This window comes from Punica granatum, chromosome 3 (assembly GCF_007655135.1).
Source record: "Punica granatum isolate Tunisia-2019 chromosome 3, ASM765513v2, whole genome shotgun sequence".
NCBI lineage: Eukaryota > Viridiplantae > Streptophyta > Magnoliopsida > Myrtales > Lythraceae > Punica > Punica granatum.
The window spans coordinates 30,721,298-30,737,450 of NC_045129.1; the positions used below are offsets into that span (position 1 = coordinate 30,721,298).

General features: G+C 39.6%; 1 long non-coding RNA gene across 1 annotated transcript; it reads left to right on the forward strand.

The window, feature by feature from the left end:
* The first annotated feature begins 2,526 nt into the window (after positions 1–2,526).
* Positions 2,527–6,199, forward strand: LOC116201785. The gene is made up of 2 exons (XR_004155943.1): positions 2,527–2,794; positions 5,866–6,199. It is a non-coding gene; the product is annotated as an uncharacterized LOC116201785 (long non-coding RNA).
* The last annotated feature ends 9,954 nt before the right edge of the window (positions 6,200–16,153 follow it).

Here is a 16,153-nt window from a genome sequence, read left to right on the forward strand (position 1 = left end):
TTGCCAGGGTAAAGTTGGCTTGAAATCGACAGAAATTGCATTCTTTCAACTACAAATGGCATCCCATGATTAAGCGTAGCAAAACAAATCTCAAAGAGATGATATAACATTCATTTTAAATCACAATGGAACCAACTCATTACAAATCAGCCACACATTCAAGCATTATCAAACTCATGCAAAACATCCTAAATCAAATACATAATAGCACAGATATCAACTCTCAGCTGAGCATATTCTCGAATTAACAAAGTCGAGCAAAACACACTTTAATCCCTCAATATGTCATTAATCAGTTCAGCCCATACAATAAACATGACTTTTTCTCATCAACACCATGCCAAACAACTCACATCAAATACGATATTGTCGTGCAACTCGTCCATTCATCAAACATTATCGATAATCTACCAAGGACGACTAAAATGAACCAAAATCGGTCAATGAGCTATCAAGCTAGTAATCACGCACAACCAACCAAGTTAAGGGGTTAAGAACCTCACCGGGAGCTTTATTTTGGTCGAGTCTAAACCGTTGAGGCGCTGCCTGGAGTTGTGAGGTACTGCCGTGGGCTGCATAGGAGGAGGATAGGAGCCGAAAGCTGGGAGTTGAGCCAATGTTACGCTCGGTAAGGCCTGTGACGATCTGCGGCTTGTCGAAGCTTCTGTGGCCTGTCACAAGAGGGAGGAAGAGAACAGCAACGAACAAAGAGCAGGAGGAAGGAAGAGGGACACAGTAACAATGCTTAGCTTGAGAGGCGTGGACAAGCTGAAGCTCATGCATGAGCTGAGGAAAAGTTCAAAAATCATGAGGAGGCATCATCGGAGTGGATGGTGCTGGCCTCGGCTTCAACGAAGAGAGGAGGAGCTCGTGGCTGAGCTGTTTGAACTCGATACTAGAGCATGGTGGAGGAGGAGGCTGCGGATTCAAGTTCGCCAAAGGAGGGAGCTGTGGGAGTCGAGAGGAAGGAGCTGGAGGCGACTAGTGTTTTCGTTCCTTCTTCTTTTTTTTTGGAGCCTTAGGGTTTTTTTTTTCGTTGCCAGCTAAGGGAGAGTCGGCTGAGAGTGAGCTGGAGATTTTCCTCTTTTGGACCAACCGAAAAAAAGAAAAGAAAAGAGAAGAAGAACCAGAAGAGGAAATGGGGGCAGCAAGGAAAAAGGGCAGGAGGAGCAGAGCTGTGACCAGTGGTCCATGGGATGACCTGAACATCTGGAATTTTCCTGAATTTCTCATGAACCTTTCGGTCTATGTGATATTTTTTCTTGATCCCTACATGAGCTGGGCACATCCTTGTAAAATTTGAAGATCGTTCGACCTGGGAAGTTCCCGAAACAATTTTTCTTCGATAGCTGGCCCGAACCGGGAAATTTGGTCCTGATCTGTGAGGAGACCTTTAATTCTGTACTAATCTAGCCAAAACAAGCATCCCGTTTTTCTTGATTTTCTGAATCTCCAGTGAATTGGGAATCCAATGCCGTTGGCCATGCTCGAAAACGCGAAGAATTGAATTTTTTATGGATTTTCTCCCTCGACTGGTAGAGTCTGTCCCGGTTTAACAGTTTCGGGCATGGTGCGCTAAAAAATTCATAACTCTCTCTCTGTATTGAATCTTGGAATGAACGACCCGTCAAATTGAACCTAACTCGATTTCCTAGATCAAGCATATGAAATTCACCCTTTTAGGTTCAGGATTGACCGTGATATGATGCGTCGAATCCCATGCTCGAGCTGCTGTATTCACTGTTTGGGCACCCCAGCTCCCACGAATTTTATCTTTTTGCTCGAAAGGACTCTCGACGTGATTTTTGCATTGAAATGTCCCAACTCACCAAACTTTGATCTAAAAATATCGAACTTAGTTCTAGGATCCACGAAGATAGTCGTTCTCACCGAAGAAAATGATACAGAGAAGTGATTTCCCCTTTGTCCACTGCCTTCGGTTCGAATATTGATAATTCGTGCCTTACTCTTCGAGATCAATTGTGTGTGCTGCAAAATTTCATATGTTGCCCTCGCCATTTTTATGTTAGAGTTGTGGAACCCTAGTCGGGAGCCTTGTTGATGTCATATCCTAGAGCCGGTGGACCAAAATGAGGTCTGACAACTGTCAATATAATCGGGAACCTACAGGATCACACACGATGACTAAATCGACGAGATAATTTTGAAACAACAAAATCGTATAATATTGATTAGACGATTTAAGGTGCGACCGATTAATCGGATATTTAATGAAATTAAATTTACAGATTAATTAGACATAATTTATTAGACCGATTTATACATACAAATGGGCCATACATATGTATACACTTATACATATACATGGACCATTCATATTTCTACATTTATACATACACATGGGCAAGTCATGAAAAGCCATTTAACTATCCACATGTCATGTGGAAATCAATTTTGGGTTAATTCCCACACCGGCCATTCATGTCCAAGGCCTCCCCAAATTTGCTTATAAAAGGGGGAAGTCTTGGGTAGATATAAAAACATATATGCGACAGTGTATGCATATGTATGCGATATACATGTATGCATAAGCATATGCATACACATATATGTGTGTACGTGTATAATTGTAGGGAAATTTAAGTTGGAATTGTTCAACTTTAATTAATCCTATTAGTCTAATAAATTTCGGGTGTCGCACCGGTGTTTCTTTCGAGTGTTGGCCGCTAGCACCGTCGATCTCGAAAATTTGTTCACAAAGTCGGTGTGGATACTTGGATACTTATAGAGGCGTCACACTTGGGGCGCTTGGTCGACAATTTTAAAATATCAGGTACGCTTTATCTATTCTTATTCTTCTAATATGTCTTGGGATTAGTTTAACGGGTAGGAAATTTTGAATTTTTATTCCTATTATGTTTTTCGTAGGCCTCGTGAAACTATGAAATTTTGAATTTCTATTCCTTTTACGCTTTTCATAGGCCTCGTGAAATTAGAAAATTTTGAATTTCCAATCCTTTTACGCTTTTGCAGTAAGTTCTTTCACTATGACCTACATAAAATTGATTTTCCTTTATTCTCATATATATACTAGAAAGGGATCCGCTCCGCTCATATTTAATTCAAATTTTTTTAAAATTATACTCGTGTTAGGTGTAACACTTTGAAAAAATATTATAATCATGCACTATATTTTTATAGTATAAATAGTTCTTTTTTAATATGAAAATATAGTTTTTTTTCAATTAATCATATAAGCAATGAATTTTAAAAAGACAATAATAAAATGGAAAATGATAGATAGTGACGTGTGGGGAAATGAAAGAAGTGGAGAGTTTAGAGGGTCACCCCTAAAATTTTGACGTTATAAGAAAAAAAAATTTCAATAATTCATTGTAATTTCATTAATAGAGGTGATCTTACAAGATAAAGATCACAAGAGAATTACAAAAGGATCAAAAACAACCCCTACAACGATAAAGGAGTTCGCATCTTTGGATGCATTATAAGAAAATTTATATATTATGGCTTCATTTTTTTTTTATTAAAATCCTTATATTCGCTTCCCCCAAATCGAAAGCGTTATCATTCTATGCCTCCCTCAAAGAGTTCGCGCCCCTCCTCCCCCCAATTGAAATCCTGGGTCCGTCCATAGAGTGAACGCTATTTGATACGAAGTTAAAAAGGCATATAAATTTAATTACAGAAAAAATGCGTTTAAATTTTACATATTTGGCCCCAATTTCCTTTATGAGCAAAGGTTACTTCGTAATTTACAGTGGGAATTTTAGGGAGAATGAAAGTTACGTCAATCACCTTCCTTCTCCTTTTATAATGTATAGATATTTATAACATTTAATGAATGCAATCTCCCACCTCAAAATGTTGAGCATATTCAGCATTCAACCCGCTATATAAACAAGGGTAAATTACAAAAAAAAAATCCAAATTTTGTAAAATGTCTCAGTTTTGTCCTAAATTTTGTTTTGTAACAGAAAAAACCATAAGTTTTCTAAAATGTCTCAAAAATGACCTCCGTTATAACTTCCGTCAATTTTTGCCTACGTGTGACCTACGTGGACTATTAAAGGGACCCACCATCAGCAGCAAAAATTGACGGAAGTTATAACGGAGGTCATTTTTTAGATATTTTAGAAAACTTATGGTTTTTTTTGTTACAAAACAAAATTTAAGACAAAATTGAGACTTTTTGCAAAACTTGGATTTTTTTTGTAATTTGCCCTATAAACAATCAAATATATCAATACTCCCTAATTCATAAAATCTTTCAATAAATTTTTTTTTCGGTTACAAGGGATGCTTGTGGACCTAATACAATGAAAGAGAAATCCTAAATAACTAATAAAGGGGTACATGTAGTTTCTTCAGGTATCGAACATACAATCTCTAAGTTAACAGGTAGGGATGTGCACCATTACACTACGCCATGTTTTGATTGCTACGCATGCATTTATGGTCAAGAATTTTTGTTCATTAATTGATGTGCAAAAAAAATAGCAGATGCGAGTAATGGTGAAGTTGTCGTTGACCAATACCACAAATACCAGGTGCCATCGTCCTTCCTCAGGTTTTTTTGACGGTTTTATCGAGATATATATGACTATATTTCTAATCTTAATCTGTAATTTTTCTTTTCGATATATAGTCAGTTATGTAGATGCAATAAATGTGAAATAACATTTTCCATATACACATGAGCCACGTACATTCTCAGCCTATTTACCGAAAATAATCCATTCGACTATTTGTTTGTCCCTGGCCGTGAAATGTAACATAGATGATATTATTAAATTGAGTTGATCTAACACCAATACATGTGTCTTGTTTGTGGTACGTGGCTGTTTTAATATTAATCGGTGGTTCTATAGTCGATACTTTTATTCTTCTTATTTAATTTTTACCCTCATTTGTCTTCCCCAAATCCCGTTGTTGAAATAACAGCAGAAAACCCCCCATCCTTTTTTTTTTGGTTGTTCATATTTATACTTCAAAATTTTTCAATATAAAATTATAATCAAACGAGTGTTTTATTTAGCCGCAGCTCCAACCTCCACTTCCTCATTATTAATAAAGAGTGGTGGAATTTTACTTGCAGTTGCAGTGCAAGAGTTCAAAATTCATTATATCTTATGGTCACGATCAAGTCATTAATCAAGTAAAGATTAATATCAGTCAATAGATCGCATGATGTTATGATTCACGGACATTTATAACATCACAAATAAAAGGGCAATATAAATTGTTAACCAATTAAAATAAGTTTTTTTATACCTAAATTTTTTTTAAAGAATTTGAATAAAAAAGAGCAGAGTGAATCCCAATACGTGGAAAAATCCATCCCACTTCCAATATGAGAACACTGATAGTAATAATGTCTTTAAATAATATTAGAAAAATATTAAATTTGGTTTTTATGATTTTTTTTTTCAAAGGAGGTTGTTTGTGGGTAGGAAAAAAAACATCCACTCGCCACCACATGTCCTTTCATTAATTAATATAGTTAATGTGTTCTTTTCTAAATGAGTATATTGAGGGGATGAATTGTATATGGAGTATTGCACGAGAAAGAAGAAACCGCTGACATAAACATTGAATAAAAGCCAACAAATCATGGAGACAGAGACATAATCAAATTGTCTTATATATACATATATTATATATTAGTTTGGACTCTTATAAAGTCAATGAGTATCGACTAATTTAGTTCAAATCACATCAATTCGTTGAAAAATAAAACTTCCTCAATCATGAATTTTTTGCATTGACACTCAAATTTAAAATTTTACATAAAGAGAATAAAGGTCAAATTGCTTAAATCAATTTATATTGATTGAGATTCATAATGAATAACATCATGCCCTCGATGTTGTTGTACTCGAGAAGGGAGATGTAGGCGCCCATGTCAGCGATGTTCTTGACCTGTATCTTGACGGCCATATCAACCTCCGGGTACTTCGCTTCGTACATGCGGCACTCGAGGTTCGAGGAGTGAGACGCCATGGTGACGAAGCTTTTCCTCTTCTCGGGGAAGGAACGGTGTCTCCGATAGCAGGTGCTAGGGTTTTGACCAGGGGTTTCTAGGAGAAAGAGAAACGCAAGGGGAAAGGCGATGGAGAATTTGTTCTCTATTGATTTTGTCTTCTTTCTCTGAGTTTCTAACAAAGTGCAATGTGGGCCCTGAACTTATCATGGAAATAACATTCGGCCCATAAAGTAATTGAACTAGATAGCCGTTCCTTATACTATGTTATTAACCGATATTTAATCAGCTCGTGCTAGCAATGCTCAGGCCAAGCCGCAGCCACCATAGCCTCTCACCGACTCTCATGCCGGAGAAATGGTTGATTGTGGCTAATTAGCTCACTTTTGCAACCACTGGCAATAGCCGCGGTAGAGCTGTTAGGGGAAGAGAGAGTTTTCAAGATCGATGTGGTGAGAATAAACCGCATAAGGGCTTTCCCTTTGACCCGGACAAGGAAGCCTTCGTACTAATGTGACTCCTTCTCGACCCAACCTGTCGTGAGATCTATCACTCAAAATCAACCATGAATAAGAAGCCTCTATCTTAGAACTCGCACTGTGGCAGTCGTGGCCCGCTAAGGAATTACATCACTCTCCCTTTAAATATGTAATTCTTGTTCCAAAGATCAAACTTCCAGTATGTTGTAAGACTATTGCCACTAGCAAGACCAACCAACACTTTGAGCCATTGTTATCAGAACCAGACCAGACCGGCCGATTCGATCGGTCGGATCGGGAACGGTCCCATGTCCGGTCCGGTTTGCCTAAAAACCCCGGTTCTATGGGTTTTATGGGTTTCTTATTTAGTGTAAAAATTGTTTGGTTGTATAAGGATTTGAACTCATGACCTCTTGCTTCCCATACTCATGTCAACCAAGCCACCACTACTTTTTTATTCTTTTAACTCTACTTTTTAGTACTTACTAAAATCCAATATTTATTTTGAAGTAAGAAATATTAAATTTAGATATTTTCTTACACTATTCTTATATTTCTTTGAAATCATCATACTTCTATCTTAATTATCATAATTTTTTAATAATATGAATATTTATTTTATTTTAATTAAACGTGCGGTCCGATATATCGAATCCCCAGTTGGACCCATAAACCCATGAACCCATACCCCTTCCAGTTCATCATCCGGTTCGGTTCTGATAACACTGCTTTGAGCCATTTAAGTACAAAGAGAGAGGATGCATGTAATTATTAGAAACAAAAGAAGGTTTTCTTCCCTAGTGTCTTTTACCTGCAACATATTGGAGTCATACGATTGAGATTCACAAAGACAAGTAAATCGTTATCATGAAATTAATATGGGTAAATTAAAAAAAATTCAAATTTTGTAAAATGTCTCAGTTTTGTCCTAAATTTTGTTTTGTAACAGAAAAAACCATAAGTTTTCTAAAATGTCTAAAAAATGTCCTCTGTTATAACTTCCGTCAATTTTTGCCTACGTATGTCCTACGTTGACTGTTAAAGGGACCCACCATCAGTAGCAAAAATTGACGGAAGTTATAACGGAGGTCATTTTTTAGACATTTTAGAAAACTTATGGTTTTTTTTATTACAAAACAAAATATAAGACAAAACTGAGACTTTTTACAAAATTTGGGTTTTTTTTTGTAATTTGCCCAATTAATATCGGCTCGATCAAAGATTACCCAGTTGATTTAAGTGGTTGTATCCCAGAATTCTCGGCCTATACAAAATATATATACTTCGACATTTGAAGTGTTCCATGATCTTCACGTGCCATAATAAGCTCTAACCATTACGTACAACTTCTATCATCCCATGCCATATGATAATAGTAGCAGTAATAATAAGACCAATTATTGTGATATGTAACTCATTATTTCATTTCGACTTAAAAAAATTTTATGGCTCTAATAACTTAAGAGGCTATCATTCATTCATTGGCAAGGTTGATAAGAGCCATACATACATAACTAAAGCAAAGCACAACAGCCAATAAAGAGTAACAAAAAGAACCAATAAATAGCAACAAAAAGAGCAAAGCACGGGCCACCATAAAGGAGCACCAAACCATGAACTATAACTAAAGCAAAGGCCAAAAACTAAACAAGGAAGCGCTGAGGATGGGCAAGCTGGAGGATGTGTTGAGGAGGGCGGCGGAGCTAGTGGTAATATGCAGTGAGAATAGCTACCTCTACATGGTCGTCATCCTTTCCATGGTGGCCATTAGGTGGGACGCTGCATATCAGTTTCGGCAGCTGTTGGTGGCCATCGAATGGGGCGTTGAGTCTCAGTTCCAGCAGCTGCAAGCAGATATTGACAACCACGCAAAGGCCGTTGGTGCCAATCCGTTGGTGGAGGAGTTTTGAATGGAGGTATAGTAAATTTTGAAATCCAAGTAGTGTAAGTTTTATTTTTTGCTGTATGAACACGAGTATGTATGGTTCAAAATAAAATACCTGAACGTTTCATGTCATGTTATATAATATAGCACAAGTTGGTTTCTTTTTCCGTTTAATTAATAATCTGTCGATTGATCTCTTCACCCAATTCTTCCTTGTACTTGGCATGATTCAGACAGAAAGTGATGACCAATTAAAATATATGTTATAAAGTTTACTAAAGGGTAAACTTCCAGTTGTTTCTATTGTTATTTTAATGTTTACTGAGATCTGAGGTTAGACCGCAGTTCTAATATGCTATATTATTAAAGAGTCAATAATTTATAAAATTAAAAGAAAAAAGCTTGAGCACATTAGTTTCGTTCCATTTTTGGCATTTTTTTTACGTACATTATTATTCTCGAAAATTTCAAATCCTCAGCACTTGAAGGAGGCATTGAAGGCGATCAAGGCAGATAACAGGAAGTACTCACTCGATGGCGAAGAGTTCATGGTGCATATGGCAATCCTCAAGCCCGACAAGACTGGCGAGGACACCAATGCTGTGGAGAATGCGCTCTCCCGGGCTTACCCGGACTTGAGTCTCGGGGATGCTCTGACGGCGGAAAGGTCCAAGCTGCAGATTGAGCGCTCAAGGTCAGAGGATGCGGGGCGCTGCCGCCTTATTGTGCACCTGATTGGAATCACGGATAGTGCAGCCAATGATCGGCCGAGTAGGAAGGTCAAGAAGCTCTTGGTGAATGAGCCGACATGCGTTATATCAAGGTAAGAGTTTAAGGTGTTAAGTTTCCGATTAAGAATCGAAAACTGGGGCATGAAACATTTGAATTTCAGGTTTGGATTCTTTCTTTTTCTATAAGGTATATAAGCAATGCGAGTGAAATGAATGAGGGCATAAGCTGGAAAGTGGTGGAAGTTGACTGAGGAGATGAGTAGCGGGTGAATCCTCTCGACTGTTGCGCAGAGTCCTACTTGAGTGAGTATATCGGGTTAAATAGACACTTAAAAACGAATTACGACCATCAATCTCGACTAACGTATATACACACTGCCCATTTGCCGCAGGCTTATGGACTGGAGTGAAAGAGGACTTGAGTCAGCCGAGGCTAGAGAGCCTTGAGAACGATCTTAATTATGAAGGTCCGGTAAGTGAAGCCTTTGGAAAATCTACATCTTTGAAGGAAGAATTGGATGAAAGTTTGGCCAAAGTGGCTTCCCTCGAGACCTTTCTTGAGGAGCTTAAACAAAAATTTGCCAAAGCAGAGAATAAGGCTTCACAAGCTCTTTCAGACAATGAACTTCTACTTGAGACAAACCTACAACTCAAACGCCGGGTTGATGAACTTCAAGAGCTGCTAAACTCTGCAGCTTCGAACATGGAAGCCACTGCTTAGATAGCAACTATCACCAAGTTGCAATTGGAAGAAACGCAATGGCAGTTTGCTGAAGTGAAGCTCACTGAGGGCAGATGCTCGCGACAAATGCGAGAGCTAGTTCATGGCGTAAATGGAGATTACTGGCCATGGTGGCTATTATCATGGGCGTCGGCACCATGGTCACCATATTGATGTCAGTCATGAATGCCAACTTATCAGGCTTCGCCGGAGGAGCTCTGGCGCCGGCTATCAAGGAACTCCTAAAGGCCTGCTCAGATAGAGTCACAATGAAAGCTCTGCGCGAGATCCACCTGCCTAGAGACAAGGAAGAGATGGTCGATCTCAGTGGAGCTCGACGGCCTCCGGCTCCAGCAACCGACGGGCTGCCACGCCCTTGGCTAGTAGCAACTCTGCAGGGTATATCGTTTGCTATCGGAGCCATCTGCCTACTGTTATCGATGCATCTGATCTGATCCTACAAAAGTAGGATGTGGACGGTGGTGGGTATGGCTACCGCCATGTTCATCGGGATTGTAGCTACCAGCGGGACCTGTGGAGAAGTCCTCTGTCGTTTATTCCTGCATCCGAGTCGTTGGATTCGGCTTGCTCTTGATGGCATTCAGCTTCGCAATTGATTGGTTTTTCAACCGGGTTGGGAGCTACTGAGATAGATGTTCTTTGACCAGTATTGTAGTAATGTGCAACGAGCAAAAATAATTACAATCCCGAAATGAATCCTAAACGGGCCTCCGATCTTTGAGATTCCAATAACAAATGTCGACGTTCACATCTGCTTGAACGACTTTTATATGTTAAACATGTGTACACTGTTTTTCAATCAGTACGTTGAATTGCCTTGTCCTCTTTCCTAAAATAGTTTCACGCTACCCAAAGTGATAGAGGACTAGGCAATTCAACGTACTGATTGAAAAACCGTGTACACATGTTTTGATAACATGTAAAAGTCGTTCAAGGAGATGTGAACGTCAACATTTGTTATTGGAATCTCAAAGATTGGAGGCCCGTTTAGGATTCATTTCGGCATTGTAATTATTTTTCCTCGTTGCACATTACTACAATACTAGTCAAAAGACATCTATCTCAGTAGCTCCCAACCCGGTTGTAGAACCAATCAATTAGGAAGCTGAATGCCATCAAGAGCAAGACGAATCCAACGACTAGGATGCAGAAATGGACGAAAGAGGACTTCTCCAAATGTCTGCTGGCAGCTCCAATCCCGATGAACATGGCGGTACCCACACCCACTACCGTCCACATCCTACTTTTTGTAGGATCTGATCAGATGCGTCAATAACAGTAGGCAGATGGCTCCGATAGCAAAGGATATACCCTGCGGAGTTTACTGCCAGCCAAGGGCGTGGCAACTCGTCGGATGCTAGAGCCAGAGGCCATCGAGCTCCACCGAGATCATTTATCTCTTCCTCGTCTCTAGGCAAGTGGATCTCGCGTAGAGCCTTCATTGAGACTCTGTCCGAGTAGACCTTCAGGAGTTCCCCGATAGTCGATGCCATAGCTCCTCCGGCGAAGCCTGATAAGCTGGAATTCATGACAGGCATCCGGTCGGTTACCATGGTGCCGACGCCCATGATAATAGCCACCATGGCCCGCAATCCTCCATTTGTGGCATGAACTAGCTCTCGCATTTGTTGTGAGCATCTGCCCTCAGTGAGCTTCACCTCAGCAGACTGCCATTGCGTTTCATCCAATTGCAACTTGGTGATAGTTGCTATCTGAGCAGTGACTTCCTTGTCCGAAGCCGTAGAGTTTAGCAACTCCTGAAGTTCATCAACCCGGAGTTTGAGTTGTAGGTTTGTCTCGACTAGAAGTTCGTTGTCTAAAAGAGCTTGTGAAGCCTTATTCTCTGCTTTGGCAAATTTTTGTTTAAGCTCCTCAATGTTGGTCTCGAGGGAAGCCATTTTGGCTAAACTTTCATCCAATTCTTCCTTCAAAGATGTAGATTTTCTAGAGGCTTCAGCTACCGGACATTCATAATTAAGATCGTTCTCAAGGCTCTCCAGCCTCGATTGACTCAAGTTCTCTTTCACTCCAGTCCATAAGCCTGCGGCAAATGGGCAGTGTGTATATACATTAGTCGAGATTGATGGTTGCAATTCGTTTTTAAGTGTTTATTTAACCCAATTTACTCACTTAAGCAGGGCTCTGCGCAACAGTCGAAAAGATCCGCCCGCCACTCATCTCCTCCGTCAACTTCCACCAACTTCCAGCTTATGCCCTCATTCATTTCGCTTGCATTGCTTATATACCTCATAGAAAAAGAAAGAATCCAAACCTGAAATTCAAATGTTTCATGCCCCAGTTTTCGATTCTTAATCGGAAACTTAACCCCTTAAACTCTTACCCTGATATAACGTATGCCAGCTCTTTCACCAAGAGCTTCTTGACCTTCCTACTCGGTGATCATTGGCTGCATTATCATTGGCTGCACTATCGGCAAACCAGACCGGACATGAGACTGTTCCCGATCTGACCGGTCAAATCGGTCGGTCCGATCCGTTTTTTATAACAATGGCTCAAAGTGTTGGTTGGCCTTGCTAGTGGCAATAGTCTTACAACATACTGGAAGTTTAATCTTTGGAACAAGAATTACATATTTAAAGGGAGAGTGATGTAATTCCTTAGCGGGCCACGACTGCCCCAGTTGTCTCAAAAGCATAATCCAAAATTTGGTAGGAGTGGAGGAGTGAGAAAGTAGCGACAGACCCATGTCGATGAAAAATGCCACTGTTCTATAGTTCATTCTGAAAATCTGTAGAGAGAAACTTGTTAGCACCATCTAACTGAAAATGCTTTATTCGATGTCCATAACGATTCTCAATTTAAAGACGAAATGCACAAAAACGTGAAGTATATCAATAGATACTTTAAGACATAAAACCAAGAGAATTTACTATAGTCATCAAGAAAATGAATATAATAGTGATGACCAGTATCAGAGATGATCATTGTTGGTCCCTAAATATCAATATGAACGAGCTCAAGCAAATAGGTTGTTTTATTAAGAGTAGGCAAAAAAGATGTGTTTATTATTTTCCCTTGTTGACATGCATAACATGCATGATCAACATGATCATTATTGAGAGAACAAGGACTTAATAGACGACAAACAATAGGAAAAGATGAGTCACCAAGGCGCGGACGCCACAAGACACTAGAACCAGAAGAGAGATGAGCCTAAGGACTGTTGGTGCGCCTGTCCCTCGGATGGAAACAGTAGAGTCCATCTTTAACTATGCCACGCATAAGCTCCCAGTGTGTATGAGTATCCTTCACAATGAAACAATTAGGGTGAAGCTCAAAGAAACAACTGTTATCCTTGGCAAATTTAGGAATGGATATGAGGTTTCTGGAGATATGAGGGGCATAAAGATTCAAGTGTAAAGGACGCTTCGATAGTTTAAAAGTGAAAGAACTAGAAGCAAGAACTAGGAGAGATTTACCATCACCCAAAAAACATGATCGGAATTCACGGTATCATCACAAAGACTAAGACTAGATAGGTTTGAGGTAATGTAGTGTGTAATAGGGGTGATCGGTTCCGGATACCCTGTATTGTTCACAATACCCAGACCATACCATGTAAGGGACAGGTTCCGAGATTTTAGAACTGGACCCTACCCTATTGAATACTGAAACCGGAACCTACTCGGAACTTGTATTATACCACAAGTTTCGGGTACCCTGTTGGAACCTGTAGATTTTTTTGTTTCGCTAAATAAAACAAAAAATATCACATACATAATCAGTAATCACACCAAATAGAATATCGACAGAGATTTAGATTAATCGACAACAAAAAAATAATATCTCTCATTAATCAATCCATAATACGATCTCATACAACAAAGAGTAATATGTTCTTCCAATACGTACTTGAATTAAACATTGAAAAAAAATTAGCAACACACAAACATGGCTGAGTACTATTTGTCTGAACAGTCCTCCACGAGTCACCAGAATTCTTATGATATGCATCCAGCACCTGCGCGACACATACGGAACAGTATAGAGTCCATCAAAGTTGCATTACCTAAGGAAAAATAGCTACTTTCGTAATTCACACAACATCATATATGTTAAATATATAACAATCCAGAGGTTAAGGGGCCTAATCGAATGAAAAGTAATAAAAAATTAAGGTAAATATCTGAAAATTAATGGATATTTTATTGTGCTTCAAGTAGTACTGCCAAAGTAAAAGAACAATAGTTTGTTCTATTTGGGCTCAAAAGTCGCAGACAAAGATGTCGAAAGAGTGAAACAAAGTCCCAAAGTGGTACGTCATTGAAGCATGAAAGACCAGCATCGACAAGATTCCCGAAGAATGAAACCAATGCTGCTTGAAAAAATTTTATGTTGCAAAATGATCAGAGTATACAGGATATATTAACAAATATATGGAACACACCCAAGCTAATATCTGACTAATTTACCACATGGTTAACACTTTTTTTTCTTTTTTCTTTTTTGTGTAAATATCCGGTTCTGAGTATCGGTTTCAATTTTGATTTTTATTATGGGTACCCTGTAAGTAAGAACCAAAACCGAAACCGATTTTCATCGGTTTCTGATTTTAATAGCCGGACTCTATCCTATTTTTAATACGAGCTACCCTGACCCTATCCTAGCGGGTAGGTTTTGACTAGTTCCATGTATACCCAGTACCCGTGCACACCCCTAGTGTGTAGCACCTAAGTCCATAGACTAGTCAAGATCATGAAGTCCCGGAGAGGACCATGGGTCAAATGAGCCTGAGCAATAGAGAATTGATTGAACTGACAAAATGGGGTAGTACGTCCAGCTCGTTGCAGTTCTTGTGGATAATAGGAGGATTGGACAGAGTATGAATTGGGCCGAAAGAAGCTAGATTGAGGGTAGCATAGGTACCATATTGAGCCGAGCAGAAAAGGACCCAAAGCCACCTGGATAGAGCTGCGGGTTTCGGGGCTGACTCGAATAGATTTGACCAAGTGGAAATTTAAACCCGGACGATGGATTTTTTCTTTCACCCGACCCTGCATTAGGGTTTTCGCTGTTGTTCACTCCTGCTCAACGATCAGAGGAGCTACCTTTCCCATTATTCTTCCCTCCTTTGCTGCTCTGATTTCCCCTGCCATAATTCCTTGACCGTTTTGTCTGCCATCGTTGTGCCATCCATTTGTGTAGTAGACCTCAGTTATAGCTAAGCCAAGGATTCCAGAGAGCGAAGTAGCAGCGGAATCAGAGGCTGAGGAGTTCGTCTTCAATTCTTGCTTTGCAGCATAGAGATGGCACTCTTCGTGGCCGACAAGTAGGGACTGGAGTTCATCAATGCCGAGGGTAAGCATACGCTTTGATTGGGCGAGGACGATGGGCTCCCAGTTGGGACCAAGACCCCTGTAGGTACGCCGATTAACTTCAGTTTCCTTATTTGAGCGTATATCGGAGCATGCTCCTTAACTGAATCGATGAATTTTGCCATTAATTGCTCTCCCTTTTTCAAATCGCGCCACTGCTGATCAAGCTGATTGTCTTGTGCTGCTATTTGGGGTTAGAAATGAAGTTTCAAGAGACGTCTAGGCTTCGTGAGACGTTTTGGCAAAGAGAATCGTCTCCCCGATTTCCTCTGTGACTGCCAGCATAACGCAGGTAAGGGCAAAATTGTCCCTTGACTGCCAATTAAGAAAATAAAAATTTGGTATGGTTTTTCCATCTGTTCCTGTAATAGTCTTGCTCGGTGCCATGACTATTCTTTCGACATAGTTGAGCAATCCATAGGTGGTAAGTAGTCGAGCCATTATGTCTTTCCAATAAAGATAATTCCCGCCATTTAGCTTGACAGGTATGGTTGGAATGGATGAGGGAAGAACTGCAGAGGTTGAGGAGGAAAAGGGAAGAACAATTAGGGTTTTGGTGGAAGAACTATCAGCCATAGGTGCCGAGAAGAAAAGGGGGTAGTCGGGTCAGAGAAAAGAATGAGCAGAAGTAAGATAACCAATTAAGAGTTACCCGGAAAGGCTCTGATACCATAAAGGTTTGGCAGCAAGAGTGGCTAAATCCTTATTAATAGTGAGGTAGAATGTATTATGATCATATAGGAACTGTACAAGGATACATGAAAGGAAATACATAAATGTGCAACAAAAGATGCCAAAACTATAACATATATACATGGTATGCTATGATTTTGTATCATCTCCTCTATTAAAAAGGAACCAAACCACTAAGCCGAACCGAACCATTTTGAACCAATTCAGTTTCAGTTCGGTTTGGTAGGGCATGAATGGTTCGGTTAGTTACCGAACCATCTCCAACATGTTAGTTATGGTTAACCGAACCATTTAAGTGTTAGAAAAAAAATACTCTTCATCTCTT